A 27864-nucleotide genomic window follows, 5' to 3' on the forward strand; every position below is an offset into this window, starting at 1 on the left:
AGATCGACAGTTTGAGCATGTATTGTGAATTACAACGGTGGTGAGAGACAAGGTGACTCGCAGAAATTAAGCAGCCCAATGGTGGGAGGCAAGAGCACACACCGATATAAAAAAAAAATGGTTCAAATGGCTCTGAGCACTATGGGACTCAACTTCTGAGGTCATTAGTCCCCTAGAACTTAGAACTGGTTAAACCTAAGGACATCACAAACATCCATGCCCGAGGCGGTATTCGAACCTGCGACCGTAGCGGTCTTGCGGTTCCAGACTGCAGCGCCTTTAACCGCACGGCCACTTCGGCCGGCTCACACACCGATATCGAGCATCCCGATGGGTCCTGCGCCACACTAAAAGTAGTTCTAACCTGGTATTGAAACTGCTAACCACATTGTACTGTACACTCGAATTTGCAACGCTAAAGTAAATTTCGAACATAAATGTAATATAAAATGCGTCGGTTCTTAACTGCAAAAACAGGCATATTTGATACTTTTCGACTACAGCGCCATCTGCCACGAATGTAAAACAATGGTTTAAGTACATCATACGTATTTTTTCCGTAGAAACCGTATATGCAATAAAAATGGGTGAGGGAGGAGTGGGGTTGCCATTTGAAAATACAAAGTTCATGCCACCCATTCAGAAGAGGTTGTTAGGAGGTGGCCAGTTGTAGCATAGACAGTTGTCCCCTTCACTACAATAATTTTTTTCGTACGACGCATCGTTTTCGATATATTTAGTTGTGTCATCTTAGAAGAAACATCCTGTACACCGAGTGTCTCTCCTAAAAGGCGCCAGGTGAATCTTCTCTGGTGTTTCGTCAGAAATTCTCAATGGAAAACGTCGGATTGTTTCCGATAACAAACAAAATGTTTTGAAAAGTAGAATTATATGAGCCCGTTCAATAGAAAGCTCTCAAATTAGCCTAGGCGATATTGAGAATAAAGACGTGCGTTGACAGGGGGATAAAACGAAAGTGCAGCAGTAACAGACGTTGAGTGCCTCTGCTGCTCAGCTTTAGCATTCAGACAACGCGGCAAGGGGCGCTTCGAGAAAATGAATCGGAAAGGGAAAACATGGGCAACAAATACTTACCCACGTGATAAGTGCCACGGGACACTAATGCTACCAGTTTTTTAAATCCTAAAATACAGTGTTCAATAAAATTGACGAATATTTTCAGACGTGGTTGTACTCATCGAAACAAAAAACAAAATAAGTCCAATGAACATGGGTTCGGAAATACACACTTTCTGAGACATGTCCAGTAAACATGGGTCCAGAAATAAGTACTTTCTGCGATAAACATGTATTTACAGGAGTTGTTTAACGTGGCGTCCATCTATGACAATGCAGCCCTCTGCCCTACAGCGTAAAGAATGACGCGCCCTTTAAAAGTATATCCGGTTGTTGTTGTACCTGCTGGCACGCATTGAAAGCGTGACCGTTTCCTCACATGTTTGATTGGCGTAGCGTAGATCAATCCCTTCAAGTATCCCAATATTTCAAAAGTCTAAGGGATTGAGGTTTGAGGAACGAGCAGACCAAGCTGTGGAGCCCCTCCGACCAATCCAGCAGTCCTGAAATGTTTTCGTCGAATGTTCGTGCACATTGTGACTAAAGTGTGCTGGTACGCCATCATGCGTGCGCCACATCTGTATTCGCTGCTGCAATGGCACAGCCACGAGCGAGAAAGGCAATACAATATGTAAGTAGGCTGTTTCTGTGTTGGCAGCGCTGTGTAGCGCTTTGCATTGCATCTCTGACTGCGCTTTCTTTGTGAGAGACTCTGTGGCTGGTTGGACTCGATGTTGGAAGTTAATTGCCAGTAGTTTTGGGCTGTCGGATGTTAGTCGCCGGCAGTGATGGAAGTACTGTTGGGCAGTTGGAGGTGAACAGCCAGCAGTGATGGACGTTAAATGTGAAAAGTTACCATTGATGGAGGGTAGAGATCTGAAGTATTAGCGTAGGCTAACGATCTGGAAATATCCGACTTGGAGGTGGAAAATTATTCATGATTATACATCTTTGTACTGGATGCCAATGACGATTTATATTCGTGTTTGAACTGGATGACACATTATTAAGGTAAAAAATACATTATTTGGTTTGTAACAAAAACTTTCCTAAGCTAACCACATGTCTAATAGTATTTAGTGGCTTTAGTAGTTAGAATCTTTTATTTAGCTGGCCGTATTGACGCTCGCTATATTGCAGTAGTTCACGTAATGAAGATTTTTGTGAGGTAAGTGCTTAATGAAATGTATTGGTTATTGTAAAGATTTCTTTTTAGTCAGGGCCATTCTTTTGAATTAATCATATGAAGTCAGGTTGTAATTTTTATGAGCAGTCAGATTGCGTTGCGCTAGGATATTGTGGGTCAGTGTTGACATAATAAGAAAAAGTAAAGAGAAAGTAGGCTCAGTACGTTCAATTTTACTCAGCTGTTTCAGAATCAAATAACGTAGAAGTTTCAATTGTAAGTAGGCTGCTTACGTTTTTATATTGGTAACGCCAAGTAGCGCTCTGTGTGAAAATCACTGGCTGTGCTGTGTGCAGTCTGTGGCTGGTGTGCATTGTTGTTGGCTATTGTAGCGTTGGGCACTTGGCTGTTAACAGCGAGTAGCGTTGCGCAGTTGGAGGTGAGCCGCCAGCAGTGGTGGATGTGGGGAGAGAGATGGTGGAGTTTTGAGAGTGGATGATCTGGACGTGTGTCCATCAGAGACAGTAAATTTGTAAGACTGGATGTCATGAACTGATATATATATTATGACTTTTGAACACTGTTAAGGTAAATACATCGTTTGTTCTCTACCTAAATCTTTCATTTCCTAACTCTGCCTATCAGTAGCTAGTGCCTTCAGTAGTTTGAATCTTTTATTTAGCTGGCAGTAGTGGCGCTCGCTGTATTGCAGTAGTTAGAGTAACGAAGATTTTTGTGAGGTAAGTGATTTGTGAAAGGTATAGGTTAATGTTAGTCATGGGCCATTCTTTTGTAGGGATTATTGAAAGTCAGATTGCGTTGCGCTAAAAAATTGTCAGTTTAGTGTTGATCAGAATAAGTAAAGAGAGTAATGTCTGAGTATGTTCAGTTTTGCTCAGCTGTTTGAAAAGCAAATAATGTAAGAGGTTTATCAGCACAGTCATTCATAAATTTTTCTAAGGGGACGTTCCATATGGCGACCCTGCCAGCATACCTCACTGGAATCTTCTGATTTTTTCTTGTAGTTTGTGTAATTAGTGTAGCTATTGTTTATTGCTAGTGCATAATTATAGATAGAATTTCCTTTGTAGTTGTAGTTTTTCATTGTTGTACAGTAAAACAGTTGTGGCATGCATGTAGATTTGCACCAAATATTTCGCAGCTGCGCTTGCAATTAACTAGATATTATTTTCAACGCTATGTTAATGTGTTTTCTTATTTTAGCTCTTCAAATTGTGTTTTTCTTGTTATCGTGTGAAATATGTGATGATTATGGCGTGTGAAAAACGTAACACTAGGCTCCAAAGTAAACTGAGAAATGACAGTGAAGCCGAAAGCAGTGTGTTAGCGCCACCGTGTAATGAATTAACTAATGTTCAAAGAAGTAATTTGGTAATTGTGAGGGTTGCAAATAATGGTGTAGACAGTGAAACAATTAGTGAACAGGGAAGCATTATCGATCGATCGGCCGGCAACAGCTCGCCTCAGGAATCCGAAATGACAGGACACGATCTTGCAAATACTGTAGATTCATGTTGTGCATCCTCACCGTTTTCTCAAATAATTAAAGACACATTTTCTGCTTTTCAAAATGCGAATATTGGCAGTTCAAATGCACTGCCGAATAGCACTGAGGAACATGTTTCAGACAACAGTGCATTGTTATTACAATTAATGCAACAAATGGGACAAAATCTTCAAAAGTTAGACACAATGGCACAAAATCTTCAAAAGTTAGACACAATGGAACAAAATCTTCAAAAGTTAGACACAATGGAACAAAATATTCAAAAGTTAGACACAATGTAACAAAATCAGAGACAAACACAGCAACAGCTTCAAAAGTTAGACTCAATGGAACAAAGTCAGAGACAAACACAGCAACAGCTTCAAAAGTTAGACTCAATGGAACAAACGCTTGAACAAACACGCGAAGGTTTAACTGCTGAGTTACTTAAAATCGAATCGAAATGTCAAAAAGTCTGTAATGACGTAAAAACGCAAATTTGTGAGCATTTCCAACCTATTTTTTCGCGTCATGAAAATGCATTACAGAATCACAAAGCAGCCATAAAAGAACTGCAAACTATTGTTCATGAAAATCACGACACCTTGCAAGCTAAAATTGACTCCGTTGCACCTACCGATTCGGTTACGCAACTTGCAAAAACTCAGGAAAACTTAAAGGACACAGTAGATACGATTTCAACACAAATAGACACTCTGAAACTTGGTTCAGAAAAACACACTGAGGAAATAAGTTCACTACCGGAGAAAGTAGCCTTACTTTCGGATCAGTTCACTAACTTATCTACAAAGGTAGATGATAATCTGAATGACACAAGACCCGTAGCTTTCACTGACACAGAAGAGTATGAACAAATTAGAAAATTAAAAAAAAATCAAATCAATACACAGTACAAAAGAGAAATCCAGGAAGTACACGAACAGTTGACACAGGTAATACAAGAACTACATATTTCAGAGGACACTCGCGCTCCAGTACGGGAAGAGGGACATAGAAATACGGCACAGCCACAAAATAATAACACAGGGCACTTCGGAAATTATGAAAGAAATTGGCAAGGTACACCGAATTTTGAGATCGAACCGCCGAAACGAAGTAACAATGAGCGATGTGCGACTCGCCGACACGATGATTTTGACTATAAGCTGTTCATTACTACACGTAAATTCAAAACATTTAAGAATTCTGGCAACAACATTCATCCACAAGCATGGCTCCATCAATTCTCTCATTGTTTTCCTCCCACCTGGTCATTGGAGCACAGGTTAGAATTTATGTGTGGGTACTTAGAGAATGAACCAGCTGTAAAAATGCGATCGGTCATTCACGATTGTCACAGTGAAGGAGAATTTTATCATGCCTTCCTCTCAGCTTATTGGTCTCAAGCTACACAAGACCGAGTAAAACATAGCATCATAATGATGAAGCATTTTGAACAATCTGAATTTTCCAGTCCTGTGAAATATTTTGAAGACATGTTGCACAAGAATCTGTACCTGTCAAACCCATACAGCCCCTCAGAACTCATCCGCATTTGCTTAATCAAATTGCCTGAACATTTACGACATATTATTTTGGCTGGACGTTGCAAAGACGACACTGAAGCCTTTCAGGGACAGTTACAAGAATTGGAAATTGACACTGACAATCGCGGGACGCAAAAAACAGGAATACAACAATTACAGGTCACATCCATCACAATTCTGCGATGACAGAAATAATAACTGGACACGACAAGGCTATTCTTACAACGTAAATCGTGGCCAAAACAGACACCACCAGGATGACAACCGTTGGCAGAGTAGTAATAATTACAGGGAAAGATCACCTCTCCGCGGTAATGACTATCACAGAGACAATCAGAGAAACAGACAATATGGTAACCAAAATAATTATTATCAAGGGAGACAGAATAACGTCAGACGCAACGGTCCAGCGCGCAGTTACGATTCAGGGGGAAATTCTCCACCTCGTGATCGACAAGAAAGAAACTATGGAATCCACCGACATGACGACAGACGATATGATCGTAACAACAGACCTGAATTGCATCAGAACTGGCGGGATTCAAACAGGGCAGGACCCTCTCGACAAGGTGAATTTGTAGAAGATAGATCTCCAGATCCCAATAACGAAGCGCGCCAACAAAGAGACAATAGGCAATGACTCACACCGCTGGCAGTCACAAAACGTACTTATGAAGCTGACGACGTAGCTGCCATGGCTAGTAATTACGTAAAAATGGGAGACATTAGGGACATCTTACTCCAGGAACACGACGTAAAACATAGCAACATTGCATATCCTGTGATTCACATTGCAGTAAATGACGTAAAATTTACGGCAGTACTTGTTTCTGGCAGTCCCATTTCAGTAATTAGTGGAACAGCCTTTAGCAAATGCAACAAATCGAACGATTGCCGCACACTTCCGTTACGTAAGATTAAATTACAAGGTGCAGTCGTTGGAAAAAGTGTAGATGTACGCCAACAAACCAACTTAGAATTCTTTTGTCAAAGCCACAGCTTCTCTATGAACTTTCTTATTGTTCCATTATTGTCAACGGAAATTATATTGGGAGTAGACTTTTTGAATGAATACAAAGCAATCATAAACTTTCACGATGCTGAAATAAGATTAGAGAAAGAAGGTAAGTCAATAGCTTTGAAATTTGAAGATTGGCTCTCAAACCATGACGAGGAAATTAATCGGCTTTACCTCCTGTTAGACAACAGTTCGGAATTTTCGCCGCAACTTGACACTAACAATCACTCTGCAAGTACTGACAGGGATGATATCGACGGCATATTTGATACTAATGAGTTAATTCAGAATAAAATTCAAACAATTGAGAATTGTAATGACACTGATAGGCAGGACCTTTTTGAGATTTTACATGCACATTCCACAGTTTTTACTCACAAAGGAACAATCAAGGGATTTCAATACCAATTTCGTGTTCATGAGCATACTAAATTTTGTGTTAGACCATACGTAAATTCGGCACATTATAGGGACCGTGTTAGAACAGAAATACAATCTACGCTTGACGAGGGCACTATTGAGCCTGCAGTAAGCTCATACAACAATCCATTACATGTAGTTGAGAAGAAAAAGGGATCGATCAGGCTTGTCTTAGATTCGAGACAAATCAATACTATCATCATTCCTGAAACAGACAGGCCGAAAACGATGGAAGAACTTCTTCAAAACTTTAATGGTGTAAAAGTGTTGTCTTCTATTGACCTCAGATCCAGCTTTTATGAGATCAAACCTGATCCATAATGTAGAAAATACACAGCTTTTCTTTGTTTCGGCGTTTGTTATCAATTTCGGAAACTTCCTTTTGGTTTGAACGTTTCTTCGGCAGCATTCATTCGTGGGCTAAATTCCATATTACCTGAGTTCTTAAAACGTCACATCACCTTATATGTGGACGATATTCTAATAGCAGAAGCCTCATGGGAACATCATAATCGCATCCTCAACAGTATGTTACGTATTTTTGCAGAATCTGGAATTACAGTTAACTTGGAAAAGTCTGAATTCGGTAGGTCAAAGGTGAGGTTTTTGGGACGTTATTTCTTCTGAAGGCATTCAGCCCGATCCTGCAAAGTTAGAAGCAATCAGAGCCATTCCAGTTCCATCCACAACAAAAACAAGTCCGCAGTTTTCTAGGTCTCGTGAATTTTTACCGTCGTTTTCTGAATATGCAAATTCTAGTTACACCAAAACTTTGTTCTCTCACTGGAAAAAATACTATTTGGAAATGGGACGAACAGGCAAAACTGGAATTCAATTCTTTGAAAGAAGCGCTACTTAACGCGCCAATACTAGCTCATCCAGATCTGTCACAAGAATTCTGCCTTAGCACAGATTCTTCTAAAGTTGTTCTTGGTGCCCATTTATTTCAAGAAGCCATAGAAAATGACACTACCGTTCAGAAAACCATTGCTTTTGCTAGCCGAGTGCTAACAAAATCTAAAAAAAAGTATTCCGTTACTGAATTAGAAGCTTTAGCTTTCGTTTGGGCATTTAACAAATCCGTTTCTTTCTTTCTGGTAAGCACGTAAAAGTATACAGTGGTCATCGTGCATTACAATTTCTTGTGTCTTCAAATTTAAATCATGACAGGTTAAAACGTTGGGCATTGTTTCTGCAAGAATTCCACTTCGCAATAGTCCACATTCATACATAAGACTTATGTTGTAGAATTTTTCTAATACTAAGCTACATTCACTATGATAAGGAATACTGTTATCCTCAAATATAATTTGCATTTATAATTTGTTACTTACTTTGTAAAGATGTTTAGACATTATTTATTCTGTTTTGTTTTAATGCTCACGTGTGAAGTTGATGTTTCGAAAGTTATTCTGACCTTTTATATATTTACTTATGTCATAATTCCTGTAACACAGATGTATGTGCTTATTTCTATTCTGTTGTAAAGCACGTATTACTACAAATGTTATCTGTATTATTATGTTTTTAATGATGTTTTCTGTACCTTTGTAATTCTATTCTTATGTTGTAAATTTATAATTGTATAGACACCAGTTCTTCAAATTAAGTTACATTTCACTGCACACGTTTCTGTTGGTCATAATATATGCACAGTATGTGAGTAGTTGGGTCTGTTAGTGCTTGCACGTGTGTTAATAATTCAGCAAGGGACTTGTTAACAGCATTGCTGGTTCTAAGGACATACCAAAAAGTTTGTGAGTGCACAAGTGGTGGTTTATGGACTAGCTATATTGTCTGCAAGACTCTTCGATGGTGAATGGGCACCTGCAAAGTCGGAACAGATGGCTGCTGGCCATCTCTACAAGGACTGCAGTGGGTCTGCACCTCTGGTGGCCCACCAATACCGTAATCTCTACCAGGACTACAGTGGGTCTGCTCTGTGATGACCTACCTACCAATGTTCTTCAAAACTTCGACTGACTCTGCTGTGGGTTTGCTCTGTTGTGGACCATTACCTGTCTGCATGTCAAGAGTCAGCATTATCTTTCTGTTGGAAGGACAACACTGCTTCTTCAAAGCAGCATGGAAATCCATTACTTCCGTGTGCATTTTCTTTCACTGCTCAGACTTTGAGAAAAACACTGCAATTTTACTAGGATGAACGATCAGGGCTGTCTTATGGACTGTGAGAAAATTTTAGCTTTTGACCAACAGTATATCAATAAGTGTGTGCATTTGATATCTTTGTTATTGTAATTATGAAAAATTTCTTCAGATCTGTATTGGCCACTGCCTAAGTAGCGCTCTGTATGAAAATCACTGGCTGTGCTGTGTGCAGTCTGTGGCTGGTTTGCATTGTTGTTGGCTATTGTAGAGTTGGGCAGTTGGCTGTTAAGAGCGCGTAGCGTTGCACAGTTGGAGGTAGAGTTGTGCAACATGATTCTTTTTCCCGATTCGATTCCTACGATTCAATCTCACATTTTGAATCGAATCCTACGATTCGTTCACGATTCTTTCACGATTCATTCTAGTCTGCGATGGCACGATTCTGACTGAATGCAAAAAGTTCTACATCTTACTCACAGTTGGCAGGACATGTCTGAAATTGTCAATGGGGTTAGAATCGAAATGTGTCATGATAAGATATGCTAGAAATAGTTTATTTATGAGTAAACATGCATATGACGTTACAAGTGTAATTCTCGATTTATACGTGTAATACCTTAATTGATGAAAGGTCACGTTAGATTTGATTGCATCTATTGTTTTATTTCAGTATGCCAGGAAAAGGGAGTCGATTTGTGCGAAAATTGGTGCAAAATTACGTGGTATGCCGGTTTGGTTGTGTGGCTTGAACGTATCTAACTACAGACGAATGGAACTATGTAGGATATATACATATTGTAAAACTGGCTTTTCACGAAAGAATGGAACTATGTAGGTGAACTCAAAAAGCAAAAACCAGTCTAAATACAAAATTTCATCCAAACCGTTAGGGCCGTTTTCGAGATACGCGAAATGTAATACATAATCCGAGTGCTATTGCTCATGTGTAAAGAAGGTATGTGTGTTTTGCATTGCATCTGCAACAAATAAGAGGTAGGTATTTATCCATCATACTTGGATTTCTTGATTTTAATTGTGTGTATTTGGACCTGTGTACTCGCTGTATATCGTTTCTGCCATCACTATAGTTCAATTCTTTTATCTTGGCGGCTCGCGCATGCCCGCCCAGACGCTGGAGATTGCTGCGTTGCCAGTTGCACACGACGCACGCGCCAATACAAGCAGCGCCATAGTATAGCATAGTTCGTAAGCTTACGTGTAGAGGGGAGCGCGCAGTTCATGAAGTAAAGCCACCACGGCCGCATTAACCCTTTCGCTGCTACAAAGACGTGCTCCCTGCATTCCGCGCTTGATGGCTGGGTGTTGTGTGATGTCCTTAGGTTAGTTAGGTTTAAGTAGTTCTAAGTTCTAGGGGACTGATGACCATAGATGTTAAGTCCCATAATGCTCAGAGCCATTTGAACCATTCCGCACTGTGCGCGATTTTGTCACTGCACTGCTCGCCTGTGTAGACACATTGTGTTCCGACTGCTTTGACACTCTTTATCATTCGATTCCACAAAAACTATTTGGCTCAAAAATTAGATTTTTACCTATCTTCTTTACTGATACCTTCCCCCCATAAATGACTTAATTTTGTTTTGATGTTCAACGCAGTTATTATGCAGCATTAAATATAGTAAACCTTTGCACGAAATTTTGAAGAGTTTGCAGAGGTAAAAGTCCATAGAGTATACTTTCCGTATGGTCGATTTTAGTTGCCACAATGTTGAGAATGAAATGTGGACGAGATACCTATATATTTCATTTAATTTAAGTACCACATAAGTGTCGTATGTAATATTGAGAAATATTCCACCTTTCGCGACTGTAACAAAAGTTTTATTTACACTGGGCACGTTTGGCTTTATTTTAAAGCACTTCAATCAATCAAAAGGAAGTAGACAAAATACATTAAACAAAACTGTGGACTTACAAAAACATTAGGACTTGAATATACCGTATGTCAGTGAAGTGCTCAGAGCTATGTCAAATATAATTTTGTTTGTGGCACACACAAACAGCATTTATTTGTTAAAACACTGATGAGCCAACACAAACGTTGAATATTGTGCTACCGCAGCACAAAACTATGAAAGGTGACTTGGCAATGGAGGACACAAAATACAGTCCTCTTATGATGCTTCAAAAGAGAGAAACGCGTCTGGTCTAAATAAGTTGCTTATTACAGTTGCAGAAGAGGGATATATTTCAATACCATTGGTAAAACTGCGACTGTGGAACAAAAACAAGAAATAGAACATGAATACCATTGTGTATGTGCCATACCTTTCACCGATGGAAGTGCTTTAAAATAAAGCCAAACGCGCCGTGTGTATATAAAACTTTTATTACAGTCGCGAAAGACGGAATATTTCTCAATATTACATACGACACCTATGTGGTACTTAAATTAAATGAGATATTGTTATACAGTAAATATTATATGAAATTTAGGTATCTTGTCCACATTTCATTCTCAACATTGTGGCAACTAAAATCGACCATACGGAAAGTATACGCTATGGACTTTTACCTCTGCAAACTCTTCAAAATTTCGTGCAATGGTTTACTACATTTAATGCTGCACATCAAAACAAAATTAAGTCATTTGTGGGGGGAAGGTATCAGGCAAGAAGACGTGTAAAAATCAAATTTCTGGGCCAAATAGTTTCTGTGAAATCGAATGACAAGTGTGTCAAAGCAGTGGGAACACCATGTGTCTGCACAGGCGAGAAGTGCAGTGATGAGAAAATCGCGCACAGCGCGGAATGCGGGGAGCATGTGTCTGCAGCAGCGAAAAAGTTAATGAAGAGGCAAAGCACTAGAAATTTCATTCAAACGAATAAAATTCGTGAAGTAAGGCACTCCAATATTGTTTTTAAATAAAGAAAATATTAAGCACCGCACAAGGTTTGAACTCATAACCATACAATTGGCACCCCTACACCTTAACCGTTCCGCTACCTCGGCTCATCGAACAGTGTAACTCCATAAGGACTCTAAAACCTCACGCAACTACTAATAAACACTGTTGGTATGACTATGAATTACTCACGCTTCGTCGAAGTACAATAGGAAATAAACAATTACCGCTGTTCTTTATTGCGAAAAAGCAGTTCGTGAGATTGAAACAAGCACCTTTCCTTGCTATCGCCTGAATTAGGAGTCTTATTGCTTGTTTGGTCTAATTAATTAATAGAATATGAAGCAACTGGTATAAAGAATGCTTGTTCCAAACTTTCTGTAAAAGAAAGTCTGCTATCAAGACATTGCTTTTGTTCTATTACTTTATTTATGACTGAACGTTTCTAAAACTGAAGACACTCATCCGTGCTCTGCACTGCAGTTGAGCTCTGGCAACGTCGTTCTCTGTTCATTGGCTGACTGTGTTAGGTGATGTCAGATGCGCAGAACGAACCTAAACTCGGCCGCCACGATATATGACGCGCACTTTAGTTCGTGTATTACTCGCGCAAACTAAGCTGACGGCGCGGTGGCTGATGGTAGCGATAGTAAACGGGAAACGCCTTTACGCTCGTTCGCGTCAGCCACCGCCAAGTGTCAGCTTGGTTTTCACGTCGAGTAATATTACGGCCCACGAACTTCGTTTGCTCGTCCCGAGCTTCCTTTGTTCACACGCATCCTCCACTTGACTGCCATCTGGCGGTCGTAATCATTCAGCGCGACTCGGCATGATTCGGAAGTTGCCTTCGAAGCATAGAGTACTAAGAATCGATGACTCGTTGGAACTTGGAATCGTCACGACTCGGAAACATGCAATCGCCCTTACGATTCTTTTGAACGACGATTCGTCCGTATCACGATTCGATTCTTACGATTCTTTATTTAGAGTCGTTAAAATGAACGACTCATTCTGGCTTGAAACAAATCTTCAGTTTGGGAAAGAAATTAAACAGCACAATTCTAGCACATTGGATCACCAATCACAGCTCTCAGTTATAAATTTTCACCAGTCACCAGAAATTTTATCTCCACCAAGTTGTATCTCAGTCCTAGGTAATTGCATTGATGAATTAAAGTCACCCAACCCACTTGACATAATCTGCCTCTCTGAACACCATGTGACCACTGGTATAGGAACTAGGCCTAAGCACAATGAGAAACTCAGACAGGAGAGTACTGCAAATGTTAGAATAAGGAAAGGTTCTCATAAAAGTATAATTAAAAATAATGTAAGTATATTTCATCAAAACATTGGGAGTTTAAACAATAAAATAGATGAGCTTCTGGTTTGTTTAGAAGATTTAGAAGCTAAGGATGAAATAGATATACTATGCCTGTCTGAGCATCACATTGTTACTGATATGGATAAGGTAAATGTAAGTTGATATAAGCTCTCTGCACATGTAATGAGAGAAAATATGGAGAAAGGAGGAGTTACCATATATGTCAAAAGTTATCATTGTGCAAAAAGTATAGAAACAAAAAAGTTTTGTGTAGAGAAACATATAGAAGCATGTGCCTGTGAGCTTAAATTAAATAAAGGCACATTTATAATTGTAATTGTATATAGGTCCCCATCAGGAAATTTTCATCTATTTCTGAAAAATTTGGACTCCTTGTTGTGCTATCTGTCAGACAGGGGGAAGCAAATTATTATTTGTGTGGACTTCAATGTAGACTCTCTGAAAGAAGTTAATAGGAAAAATGACCTTGAAGCATTTCTTGGTTCTTTTAATTTGACACCCATTATTGATTTTCCTACTCGGGTGGTAAAGGATAGCAGCTCACTGATAGATAACTTCTTTATAGACCAAGATAAGTTTAACCAGATAAATGCTCAGCCTGTTAAGAATGGTCTTTCTGATCATGGTGCACAGCTAGTTACAATATATGACATAGCTGCATTCAGCGATACTAAACAGTCCTCCAAAGTAGTACGTTTAGTCAACGATTTAACAATTGCAAATTTCAGGGAAAGCCAACAGCACTTAGACTGGGATGAGGTGTACCGTGAACCTGATGCCAATTTAAAATATAATTTATTTCATGTCATTTTTGTAAATGCATTTGAAAACTGCTTCCCCAAGAAAATAGTTAAATATACTCGTAAGAAACCTTGTAACAAACCATGGCTTACTAAGGGTATAGAAATATCTTGTAACCGGAAAAGGGAAATGTATCTGACAGCAAGAAAGAGTAGTGACCCAGAAACTATCAAACATTATAAAAACTACTGTGTTATATTAAGAAAAGTTATTTAAAAATCCAGAAGTATGTGTATCATGTCTGAAATCAGCAACTCTGATAATAAAATTAAAACAATTTGGAATATTATTAAAAGAGAAACAGGTCAACCAAGAGCACAGGAAGAAAGTATTACCATCAAACTGAATGAAAACTTTACGAACAAAAAGTCAGAAGTTGAAAATATTTTTAATAATCATTTTCTAAATGTTGTGGATATAGTAGGATCCAGGTGTTCATTAGAAGATGCTAGGCTGTTAATGGAAGAGGCCATACCTATGCAATTTGATATAATTGAAATCTCACCCACTTCTCCCTCTGAAATTAGGAAAATAATAAACTTGCTTAAAACCAAAAACTCACATGGAATTGATGGCATTTCCGGCAAAATACTAAAAGCTTGTTCTCAACAGATAAGTAAGATTCTCAGCCACCTGTGTAGCAGCTCTCTGGAACAGGACATTTTCCCTGATAGACTGAAATATGCTATTGTTATACCTTTGCATAAAAAGGGGATAGATCTGATGTCAACAATTACCGTCCAATCTCCCTTCTAACAGCTTTATCCAAATTTTTTGAGAAAGTAATGTATTCAAGAGTAGCTTCACATATCTGTAAAAATGAAGTACTAACAAAATGTCAGTTTGGTTTCCAGAAAGGTTTTTCAACAGAAAATGCCATATATGCTTTCACCAATCAAATTTTGAATGATCTGAATAACCGAACACCACCCATTGGGATTTTTTGTGATCTCTCAAAGGCTTTTGATTGTGTAAATCATGAAATTCTGCTAGACAAGCTCAAATATTGTGGCATGAGTGGGACAGTGCACAAATTGTTCAATTCGTACCTAACCGGATGAGTGCAGAAAGTTGAAATAAGCAATTCTCATAGTATGCGAAGATCAGCACATTCCTCAAACTGGGGAACTATCAAGAATGGGGTTCCACAAGGGTCAGTCTTAATATATATTAATGACTTGCCATTCTATATTCATGAAGAGACAAAGTTAGTTCTCTTTGCTGATGATACAAATATAGTAATCACACCTGACAAACAAGAATTAACTGATGACATTGTCAATAATGTCTTTCATAAAATTACTAAGTGGTTCCTTGAAAACAGACTCTCACTGAAATTTGATAAGACACAGTACATACAGTTCCGTGCAGTAAATGGTATGACACCATTAATAAATATAGACCTTAACCAGAAACATATAGCTAAGGTAGAATATTCCAAATTTTTAGGTGTGTCCATTGATGAGAGATTAAATTGGAAGAAACACATTGATGATCTGCTGAAACGTTTGAGTTCAGCTACTTATGCAATAAGGGTCATTGCAAATTTTGGTGATAAACATCTTAGTAAATTAGCTTACTACGCCTGTTTTCACTCATTGCTTTCATATGGTATCATATTTTGGGGTAATTCATCACTGAGGAATAAAGTATTTATTGCACAAAATCGTGTAATCAGAATAATAGCTGGAGTCCACCCAAGATCATCCTGCAGACATTTATTAAAGGATCTAGGGATATTCACAGTAGCTTCTCAGTATTTATACTCTCTTATGAAATTTGTTATTAACAACCAAACCCAATTCAAAAGTAATAGCAGTGTGCATAACTACAATACTAGGAGAACAGATGATCTTCACTATTCAAGATTAAATCTAACTTTGGCACAGAAAGGGGTGAATTATACTGCCACTAAAGTCTTTGGTCACTTACCAAATAGTATCAAAAGTCTGGCAGATAACCAACAAGTATTTCAGAAGAAATTAAAAGAATTTCTGAATGACAACTCCTTCTACTCCATAGAGGAATTTTTAGATATAAATTAAGGAAAAAAAAACAAAAATAATTAATAAAAAATTAAAAAAATAAAAAACACAAAAAATAAAAAAGTTGTTATATTAACTTAAGTATGTTGTTAAATTAACTTTATTATGTCATGTATTGGAAAGTTTGACTTGTTCCACATCATTACGAAATATCGTATTCATGATCCATGGAACTAGTATTAATCTAATCTAATCTAATCACGAATCGCCACAACTCTAGTTGGAGGTGAGCCGCCAGCAGTGGTGGATGTGGGTGGAGAGATGGCGGAGATTTGAGAGCAGATGATCTGGACGTGTGTCCATCAGAGACAGTAAATTTGTAAGACTGGATGTCATGAGCTGATATATTTATATTATGACTTTTGAACACTATTAAGGTAAATACACTGTTTGTTCTCTATCAAAATCTTTCATTTGCTAACTATGCCTATCAGTAGTTAGTGCCTTCAGTAGTTGGAATCTTTTATTGAGCTGGCAGTAGTGGCGCTCGCTGTATTGCAGTAGTTAGAGTAACGAAGATTTTTGTGAGGTGATTTGTGAAAGGTATAGGTTAATGTTAGTCATGGCCATTCTTTTGTTGGGATTATTGAAAGCTAGATTGCGTTGCGCTAAAAATATTGTGTCAGTTTAGTGTTGATCAGAATAAGTAAAGACAGTAATGTCTGAGTACGTTCAGTTTTGCTCAGCTGTTTGAAAAGCAAATAATGTAAGAGGTTTATCAGCACAGTCATTCATAAATTTTTCTAAGGGGACGTTCCACAATTAATGAGAAAGTCCAGATTATGCGCCCCACTTAACCTTTGTAATTGCACGTATGGCCCTGTTAATCTGTCACCAAGTACACCTGCCCATACGTTGCTTGGGAATCCGTGTTGATGCCCTCGTTCCTGACTTGCTTGAGGGTTTACCGCTGCCAATGCACACTGGTTATGGAAATTCACAAAACCCTCTCTTGTGAACTGTGCCTCATTCGTAAATAAAATCTTGGATGTGCAACAGCCTTTGACAGAACCGCCATCTGCCATGGTAATCCTGTGGCCTCAGGGCCTGTAGGTGCTGTAGATGATATGGGTACAGGAATTTCTAATGAAGTATCCCCAGATAAGAGAGTGAGACACGCCTTCTGCTGCTGCTAATCGTCGTACACTTGTCCCAGGGGTTTCTTCCACCATACGTAGCAGATGCTCCACCATGTCAGGCGTGTGGACTGTGTGGGACCTTCCACTGTCGGTCTTCCGAAGCGCAATGGTACCTGTGTTCGTCAGATGCCGGAAAAGACTGCCGAGAAGCTTATAAGAGGGTGTGTGCGTGTATGTGTGTATTGAAGTGGGGACCTAGAAACGACGGAGAGGCTTCGTCCCGCCGTAGGCATCAGTAGTTCACAACACCATAATAGGCTACAGCAGTCCATCCACCTCACTGCCACCCCACACCGAACCCAGGGTTATTGTGCGGTTCGGCCCCTAGTTGACCACCCCTCCTCTCCCGCCTCCCCCCCCCCTCGGGAACGTCTCATATCAGGCGAGTGTAACTCCAATGTTTGCATGGTAGAGTAATTATGGTGTACGCGAATGTTGAGACAGTGTTTGCGCAGCAATCGCCGACATAGTGTAACTGAGACAGAATAGGGGAAACCAGTCCGCATTCGCTGAGGCAGATGGAAATCCGCCTTATAAACCATCCATAGGCTAGCCGGCACACCGGACATCGACACTAATCCGCCGGGCGGATTCGTGCCGGGGACCGATACGCCTTCCCGCTCGGAAAGCAATGCGTTAGACCGCGCGGCTAGCCGGGTGGGCTATCAGGGGGTATTCTGCGCTGTGGGTATTTTTCAGTGTAGATGGCACGGGCTTGCAGACTACGTCCATTTGCTAAATCACAGCAGAATATCATACCCGACATTTCACTTGTCGAGTAGTTGGCTTCCATTGCTAACAAGTAGTGGAAGAGGGAAAATGTAAATGTAGTACACCATTTGTACGTACAAACAACGCAATCGCAGTAAACTCATTAGTGAGTCCTCGTTTGGAAGAGAGTAAAACACCATAATACATACCCACCGTGGCTGTGCAGCAACCTACGACCAATCATAACGGGCAGTACACTGCGACTGGCGCTCACATATTGTGCAGACGTATAACAGATAGCGGCTCTGAACTTTATAATACTTGCGCAGTGTTTATTGCCTGCACACTTACCTATCATCTGGAGAACAGACGTGCAAGTGGACGATGAATGGTGCAACCACAGAAGAAAATATTGAAATAATCATGATTTACGGAGCATGTTGGAGAAGGGTTCAGGCTGCTGTCGCCACATATGCCGAGCATTCTCCACAGAGAGGTAGCTCTCGTTCGTTCTTTTACAAGATTGTGAACGCTTTTATGTCAGATGGTAGCGTACAGACTAGCAAATGGAAAGGAAGCGAATGTGTTAGAGGAGAAGCTAAGGAAATAGCTGCACTAGCGGCAGTGTGCCACAAACCACCGATAAGCGCTCGGCAATTACAGCGCGATTCCCGTATGTGCGTAGGTAGTATTGTCACAATACTGCATCGTCATAAGTGTCACCCATACCACTTGTCACTGCATGAAGAACTTCATGGTGCTGATTTCCATAACCGGGCAGAGTTTTGTGAATGGACACATCAACAAATACAAACTGAAACATCTTTATTAAAAATTTTACTTAAACTGCTGAGCGAAACTGAATGCAAGTAAACCTACTTTCTCTTTACATATTCTTATCATGTCAACACTGACCCACGATATTCTAGCGCAGCGCAATCTGACTGCTCAGAAGAAGGATAACCTGACTTCAAATAATTAATTCAAAAGAATGGCCCTAACTAAAAAGAAATCTTTACAATAACCAATACATTTCATTAAGCACTTACCTCACAACAATCTTCATTACACGAGCTACTGCAATAAAGCGAGCGTCAATACTGCCAGCTAAATAAAAGATTCTAACCACTAAAGCCACTAAATACTAATAGGCATGTGGTTAGCAAAGGAAAGATTTTGTTGCAAACCAAATAATGTATTTTTTACCTTAATAATGTGTCATCCAGTTCAAACACGAATATAAATCGTCATTGACATCCAGTACAAAGATGTATAATCATGAATAATTTTCGATCTTCAAGTCGGATACTTCCAGATCGTTAGCCTACGCTAACACTTCAGACCTCTAACCTCCATCAATGCTAACTTCTAACATCCATCACTGCTGGCCGTTCACCTCCAACTGCCCAACAGTACTCCCATCACTGCTAGTGACTAATTTCCAACTGCCCAACTCTCCTGGCGATTAACTTCCAACAACGAGTCCAACCAGCCACAGAGTCTCTTACTAAGAAAGCGTAGTCAGAGATCCAATGCAAAGCGCTACACAGCGCTGCCAACACAGAAGAAGCCCACTTACAAAACGACAGCCATGTTCTTTGCCGAGGTAGCATTTCACGATGAGTCTATATTCACAAACCATGGTAGCGTTAACCGACACAACATGCATGGTTTAATTGTGTACAATCCCCACTGGTTACGGCAAGTTGACCATCAACGTCCTTAGTAACGTATGGTGTGATATCATGGGAAACAAACCCATTGGACCGTATTTTATGGATGGTACTTTGAATGGAAGCAAATGCATGTGTTTCTGTGGGGATATTTAAAAGATAGTTTGTACCAACAAGTGCCAACAAGCAATGAAGACATGGTCGACCGCATCAGAAACGCCTGTGCTACCATTCGCGCAGATATGCTTCTGTCCTGTGTACGGCCATTTGAAAAGCGAAACAGTAAGTGTGCTAAGTCCGTGCTACTAAGTTTGAACAGTTACGCTAACTGGAAAAGTACAGTAGCATTCGCCTCGTGCCACGGCCACGGTGGCGGGTCGAGTAGTCATATGTTCGATATGTAGGAGGAATACAAGGCATGACAATCATCTCCGGTTCCTGTAGATTAGGATCTTTTTATGGCCACCGTCCTTACATCATGAAACGTGGCTGCGAGTGGCACTCCGTCACTTGTAGACACGTTGCACAGCCCGTTATCGAGTAGGCATTTGAACAAACAGCGAACGAATTCAGAGACGCGCTGATAGCTTCTTAATAGGACGGTGTAGACTATGCGAAAGTGTAATGGAAATGCTCGGGGAACTTAAATGGGAATCCTTGGAAGACAGACGACGCAGATCTCACGTTAAATTTTGTTGGGTGATATAATTACCTGACATTGTTAGAGGGAGAGCTACCTCTGTATAAATGTAAAAAAGCTTCCAAAATAGAAGTTTCATTGTCCAAATCGCAGTTGATACATATCCTGATTAGTAGTTTCAACAAAGTTGTAGTCACCTTCGGATCATCTGATCAGTGAATTTTATAATTTATTTTAGTTCGAGTACGGAGCCGGTTATCAACATGCACACATCTGACAGCAGTGTATGCCCTTTATCTAATGATTCTTTCTGTGAGTTTATCTTCATGTATTGAATGGCCAGAAGGCAATGTGCGAGATATAGGGGCTTTATAATTCACGGATCAGATGATCTGAAGACGACTATAACTTTGCTGAAACTAGCAATCAGGATGTCTATCAACTGCAATCTGGACAATAAAACTTTTAGTTTGGAAGTTTTTTTGTTTAGTTTTTGGGGTGAATTAAGAGAACCTGTATCATCGGGCAACCATCATCGTATATCTCGCACAGGGATCATGAGAGATTAGTGCACATACAGAGGCATACAGAAAGTCATTTTTCTCTCGTTCAATACACGAATGGAACAGGAAGGAGAATTGATAGTGTTGGTAAAATATACTCTGTATACTGGCTTGCGAAATATGAGCAGAAAATTATCTCGTTTGATCAGGTTAGTTGCGACTCCTTAACCACACACACACACACACACACACACACACACACACATGCACGCACATACGAAGTGAAATATTTATTGATTGTATACTCACTCATCAGTTAGAGCTGATGATTTTACATTCACAAATATATTTCATACAGTCAAAGAATCTCCATGCAGGGAACCACGTAACACCCCTTTCTGGATTGAAACTGTTCACTTGCAAGTACAAAACGCGTTCATATGACACAGGTATTCCCACGTAAGGCACCATTCCGCTCTAACGGCGTAATCCTATACTAGTGAATAAATGGGACAAAGTTCCACTTGTTAGCTAGGAAGAGAGTTAAACTGGCGGCCAGCAGATATGCGGCGCAGAGTATCTGCCCGTCGCGTGCTTACCTTGCACACTGCTGCCGCTCCTCCTCGTGCGTCTCCTGCTGTTGTGACACGTTGCCTGGAGAGCCGAGGATACCTTATGCTCAGTCACCGCGTCTCGTAACTCATATCTCGTTGAAGGTTGGTGACGTCACCGCTGAAGATGCTGCGTCAGCGTCGTTGCGATGACTCGCTAGTATTTCGACAGCCCTACGCCTTCTGCCGCGGGGATCACTGTTCCACACGCGCGGCGTTATTATCAAAGCTAGATGGCACTGCTTTTCGGGCATGTTTGCTGTTATCTTTAGCGGCAAGGTGTGATAAAAAGATCCTGCCAGTCATCCACTCAACTCATCGTCCTAGGTTCGGTTGTGTCACGAACTGGTGATGTCATAACAAAATCGAGTTGCACCCTTGTGGCCGGCCTGTGTGGCCGCGCGGTTCTAGGCGCTTCAGTCCGGAACCGCGCGACCGCTACGGTCGCAGGTTCGAATCCTGCCTCGAGCATGGATGTGTGTGATGTCCTTAGTTCAGTTAGGTTTAAGTAGTTCTAAGTTCTAGGCGACTGATGACTTCAGAAGTTAAGTCCCATAGTGCTCAGAGCCATTTGAACCATTTGTACCCTTGCGTCCTTCGAAGTACGGCATGATATAGCTCATTTGAAGCGCTGAGTGGAGAAGGCCAGTAAATCCCAGGCTTTGTCTCCCAGCGGCCAGTGCCCATGCGAAACCACCCGGAAGTGGTGTCGGCCCGGCGTTTACTAATTGGACAACCACAGCATCCGCTCAGTGAAGTCATCCTGTAACACGAAATCCAACCTGCGTTAGACATGCAGTGAGAGACTGCAGGCCCCAATAGCTTTCGGCGGTTGTGGGACAACCCAGACTGCGACTTCTTAGATTTTTCCCATAGTTTTAAGAACCCCCTATATGGACCATGGGTTCACTAAATATCAGAGAGTATCTGTAGAGTAGGAGAAGGGAAAGTATTAGTGAAAGAGCCTCTTCACCCCCACCACCCACCTCCAATCCACCAGTAGACAAGACAATTAAAATCCTATTGATCGGCTGCCGAGTCATACGCATCGAAGAGCCAGAGTTTGAAGTACTCCAAACAGTGGAGCTCACATAATACCAGGTAGAGAAAGGTGTCTAAAATTTGAAATTGATAGCAGAGAAATTTTTGGGATAAATGAAAACGCATATCTACATCTACATCTACATCCACACTCCGCAAGGCGGAGGGTACTTTGAGTACCTCTATCGGTTCTCCCTTCTATTCCAGTCTCGTATTGTTCGTGGAAAGAAAGATTGTCGGTACGCCTCTGTGTTGGCTCTAATCTCTCTGATTTTATTCTCATGATCTCTTCGCGAGATATACGTATGAGGGAGCAATATACTGCTTGACTCCTCGGTAAAGGTGTGTTCTCGAAACTTCAACAATAGCCCGTACCAAGCCACTGAGCGTCTCTCCTGCGGAGTCTTCCACTGGAGTTTATCTATCATCTCCGTAACGCTTTCGCGATTACTAAATGATACTGTAACAAAGCGCGCTGCTCTCCGTTGGATCTTCTCTATCTCTTCTATTAAGCCTATCTGGTACGGATCCCACACTGGCAAGCAATATTCAAGCAGTCGGCGGACAAGTGTACTGTAACCTACTTCCTTTGTATATAAGAAGACAGTAACTGTTCTCGAAAGAACAGATTACTGTTGCTGACCGTGCAGCTTTTCCCTGGAATAAATGATGACTAACTGAAACCCTCAGCTGCCGACAGGTGTTGCTGATATACCTCGATGTTGACAGCTGAAAATGTGTGCCCCAACCGGGACTCGAACCCGGGATCTCCTGCTTACATGGCAGACGCTCTATCCATCTGACCCAGTTACAGGTTACCCAGACATTGACTTTCGTCTGTGCGAATGCGCACAGGTTGCCCAAACTCTTACGGGAATCGCCAAAGCGTGCGCGAGTAATGAGTGAATGGGCAAATGTCTATAAGGTAAATTACATATGTAGAATTGTGAACAGCTGGGAATGTGAGTCTCACGGGAAGCGTGCAAGGGATAAGTCCCTGCAGTCGCGCTATTCATCTGTGTCCTCGTCGGCTCAGATGGATAGAGCGTCTGCCATGTAAGCAGGAGATCCCGCGTTCGAGTCCCGGTCGGCGCACGCATTTTCAGCTGTCCACATCGAGGTATATCAACAACACCTGTCGGCAGCTGAGGATTTCAGTTAGTCATCATTTACTTCCTTTGTTTTCTGATTGCGTTTCCTTAGGATTCTTCCAATGAATCTCAGTCTGGCATCTGCGTTACCGACGATCAACTTTATATGATCATTCCATTTTAAATCACTCCTAATGCTTACTCACAGATAATTTATGGAATTAACTGCTTTCAGTTGCTGACCTGCTATATTGTAGCTAAGTGATAAATTATTAGCCGGCCAAAGTGGTCGTGCGGTTCAAGGCGCTGCAGTCTGGAACCGCGAGACCGCTACGGTCGCAGGTTCGAATCCTGCCTCGGGCATGGATGTGTGTGATGTCCTTAGGTTAGTTAGGTTTAACTAGTTCTAAGTTATAGGGGACTCATGACCTGAGAAGTTGAGTCCCATAGTGCTCAGAGCCATTTGAACCATTTGATAAATTATCTTTCTTTATATGTATTCGCAGCACATTATACTTGTCTACATTGAGATTCAATTGCCATTCCCTGCACCATGCGCCAATTCGTTGCAGATCCTGCTGCATATCGAAAGGAGATGCTGTTGAGAAATGGACGTTGCATGTTTATCGCAGTAGACTAAAAATTCAAATCCAGCAAGACACAAACTGTATCTCCATGACAGACCGTTCATCCCAGGTGAATTATCAAGGGTAGGTATAAAATTATAATTAGTTTTTAAATCGACTACCAAACCTTGCCCAGGAGTTATTAAAACCATAACTCGCTAGTACACATGTTCCCCAATTCCACTGACGTAATTGGAGGAGACTACATTGACTGAAAAAAGAATCGCAGAACTGTAGAGCAAACAAATTTCTGGTATACGTTTGTATGGGTAACGTGTGTAACTGATTAATCTTGCAAAATGACAGCCTCGCGAGGTAGCCGCGCGATCTTGGGCGTCTTGTCACGGACCGGGCGGCTCCCCCCCGTCGGAGATTCGAGTCCTCCCTCGGGGTGTGTTGTCCTTATATTAAGTTCCTTTAAGTTGCATTAAGTAGTGCGTAAGCTTAGGGATCGATAACCTCAGCAGTTTGGTCCCATAAGACCTTACCACAAATTTCCAATTTTTTTTCAGGATCACACGTAGATGCAAGCGAGAGATACACTGCAAATGTGAAATGCTGGTAAATTAATAACCTGAGTAAGCGCCAGAATGTTGAATGCAAGATTGCAAATCGTGCATGCATTGTGTAAGTGTCGGATGTCAGTTTGTGGGCTGTAGTTCCATGCCAGTTGCACGTGGTCGGTCAATACAGGCACGTTTATTGCTGGTTGTGGATGACGCTGGAGTTGTCATCTGATAATGTCCCATATCCGCTAGATTGGAGAGGGATCTGGTGATCGAGCATGCCAAGGCAACAAGTCGACACTCTGTAGAGCATGTTGGGTTACGACAGCGATGTGTGGGTGAGCTTTATCCTTTTAGAAAACAGCCCCTGGAATGCTAGTCATGAATGGCAGTCCAACAGGACGAATCAACAAACTGTCGTACAAATTTGCAGGGAGGGTGCGCGTGGGATAGCCACGAAAGTGCTCCTGTTGTCATATAAAATTGCACAGTAGACCATAACTTCTGGTGTAGGTCCAGTGTGCCTAGCACCCAGAGAGGTTGGTTGCAGGCCTTCAACTGGCCTCCTTCTAACCAATACCGCCTTCATTGGCACAGAGAGAGAAACAGCTTTTATCGGCTGAACCGACCCCGTGAGAATCCCAGCAAAAATGCAATACGACTTTAACTTTGAATGTAATGCACAAACGTTATCCGATCTCAGCCGAATAAAGCAAATCTTTTCGATCGTCACAATTAGTATACGAGTATACCGTGTAATGGATCCGCTGCTTCCTAGAACATACTTCAACAGGGAGAGTGTTTTGGATATTATACTCGCCTACATACGAACACATTAATGGTCATATTACAAGTGAATAAAAGCTGCTCTTCCTTTTTCTATAGAAACAAAAAAAAATTGAAAGTTTGCATTTAGTCTAAAATTTAAAAGAAATAGTCTTCACAAACCGAAAACTCATCTGATATAAGTTCATAGGCTACCATGACCAATGTCAATTGGAATAAAATCATTTCTGTCATCTTCTTTCTTACTCGCCCCGAAGGGTACAGGGGACCACTGCAAAGACAATCGAAAGGGTATTTTAGTTGTTTCAGTATTTCACAGTGACGCGGCCTAATACCCAAAATTACTTTATGCGAAAACGTACGCTTTCCGCGTCACACAGCCCAACGCATCTATTCAGTATCAATTTGAAAACACTGCCTAGTACCAAGTGAACCCAGAGCATTTTGACGTGAAATCTCAAAACTATTGCGCCGTTGGTCTTCCCCCTCAACTCACCATACTAGACAGATTTCGGTTTCGGTTCTAAGACCTACAGGTAGCGCTGTTGTTTTCGCGAAGGTTTCTTTGTCATATTACTAACCAATCGCAAAGACTTGTAAAATTTGAATGTAGACAGTATCTGCAGGCATCATCTGCCTGACAGAAAAATAATGTTGTTAAATCTCGTATAATTTGTCTTTTGGCAGTTAAGTACATTATAACCAGTAGAAGCACCCGAAATGTGGTTCTAAGAAGAATGTTGACAGTTAAGTGGACTGGTAAGGTAAGGAATGAGGAGGTTCTGCCCAGAATCGGAGAGGAAAGGAATTTATCGAAAACACTGACAAGAAGAAGGGATAGGATCTTAGGACATCTGTTAAGACACCACGGAATAGCTTTCATGATGCTAGAAGGAGCTGCAGAAGGTAAAACTGTAGAGAAAAGCAGATATTGGAAAACACCCTGCAAATAATTGACTCTAAGATGAAAGGGTTAGCACATGAGAGGAAATTGCGGCAGGCCGCATCGAACAAGTAAGAAGACTGATGATCAAAAGAAAAAAAAAAAGTTAGTTGACTCCTAAGGCATTATAAAAAAAGGCGATACATGAAAAGTTAAAATACAATCACACACAGAATAAAGTTTACACGATTCATAGACAGCTGTGGCACACAACTCCCCTCCCTTAGGTTGAGAGACGACGTTGATAGCAGGAAGAGCATATGACGTGAAGTTAAATAAAATAAAAAACAAAGACCAACACTTGAGTACAGCGGAATCCGCAATTGGACGGAGAAACGCTAAAGAAAAGAAGAAAAAAGAAGCAACATTAGTACGTTCGGTGACTAACGAATCTTGTTCATCAATAACACTGACTTTTATTTTACTTTCTAAGAAGCTAAAGTAAGTTTTTCCCTCCGCCATTCCTCCCTTACTTCAGCACCTCAGATCCGGCATACTGTTTATCTCTTAGTAGATGCACCCAAGAAATTATGTGTGCTATTTCGTCAAGAAACATGTAGCATAAAATGTTAAGTAGCGCTTGCATTCCTGCCGTAATTCATTCTCAAGATCGTCATTAGTTGCATGGAAAGATAATACACTCCTGGAAATTGAAATAAGAACACCGTGAATTCATTGTCCCAGGAAGAGGAAACTTTATTGACACATTCCTGGGGTCAGATACATCACATGATCACACTGACAGAACCATAGGCACATAGACACAGGCAACAGAGCATGCACAATGTCGGCACTAGTACAGTGTGTATCCAACTTTCGCAGCAATGCAGGCTGCTATTCTCCCATGGAGACGATCGTAGAGATGCTGGATGTAGTCCTGTGGAACTGCTTGCCATGCCATTTCCACCTGGCGCCTCAGTTGGACCAGCGTTCGTGCTGGACGTGCAGACCGCGTGAGACGACGCTTCATCCAGTCCCAAACATGCTCAATGGGGGACAGATCCGGAGATCTTGCTGGCCAGGGTAGTTGACTTACACCTTCTAGAGCATGTTGGGTGGCACGGGATACACGCGGACGTGCATTGTCCTGTTGGAACAGCAAGTTCCCTTGCCGGTCTAGGAATGGTAGAACGATGGGTTCGATGACGGTTTGGATGTACCGTGCACTATTCAGTGTCCCCTCGACGATCACCAGTGGTGTACGGCCAGTGTAGGAGATCGCTCCCCACACCATGATGCCGGGTGTTGGCCCTGTGTGCCTCGGTCGTATGCAGTCCTGATTGTGGCGCTCACCTGCACGGCGCCAAACACGCATACGACCATCATTGGCATCAAGGCAGAAGCGACTCTCATCGCTGAAGACGACACGTCTCCATTCGTCCCTCCATTCACGCCTGTCGCGACACCACTGGAAGCGGGCTGCACGATGTTGGGGCATGAGCGGAAGACGGCCTAACGGTGTGCGGGACCGTAGCCCAGCTTCATGGAGACGGTTGCGAATGGTCGTCGCCGATACCCCAGGAGCAACAGTGTCCCTAATTTGCTGGGAAGTGGCGGTGCGGTCCCCTACGGCACTGCGTAGGATCCTACGGTCTTGGCGTACATCCGTGCGTCGCTGCGGTCCGGTCCCAGGTCGACGGGCACGTGCACCTTCCGCCGACCACTGGCGACAACATCGATGTACTGTGGAGACCTCACGCCCCACGTGTTGAGCAATTCGGCGGTACGTCCAC

At 41.4% G+C, this 27864-nt stretch overlaps 1 protein-coding gene across 1 annotated transcript in view; it reads right to left on the reverse strand.

Annotated features, from left to right (window-relative positions):
* LOC126481358 (UDP-glycosyltransferase UGT5-like) overlaps nucleotides 1-21189 on the reverse strand; it is a 128109-nt gene extending 106920 nt beyond the window's left edge. Inside the window, exon 1 of the mRNA XM_050105056.1 lies at nucleotides 21127-21189. The gene's annotated coding sequence lies outside the window, so the exon portion shown is untranslated. The remainder of the gene's footprint in view (nucleotides 1-21126) is intronic.
* Between the last annotated feature and the right edge of the window lie 6675 nt (nucleotides 21190-27864).

Source organism: Schistocerca serialis, chromosome 5 (assembly GCF_023864345.2).
Source record: "Schistocerca serialis cubense isolate TAMUIC-IGC-003099 chromosome 5, iqSchSeri2.2, whole genome shotgun sequence".
Lineage (NCBI taxonomy): Eukaryota > Metazoa > Arthropoda > Insecta > Orthoptera > Acrididae > Schistocerca > Schistocerca serialis.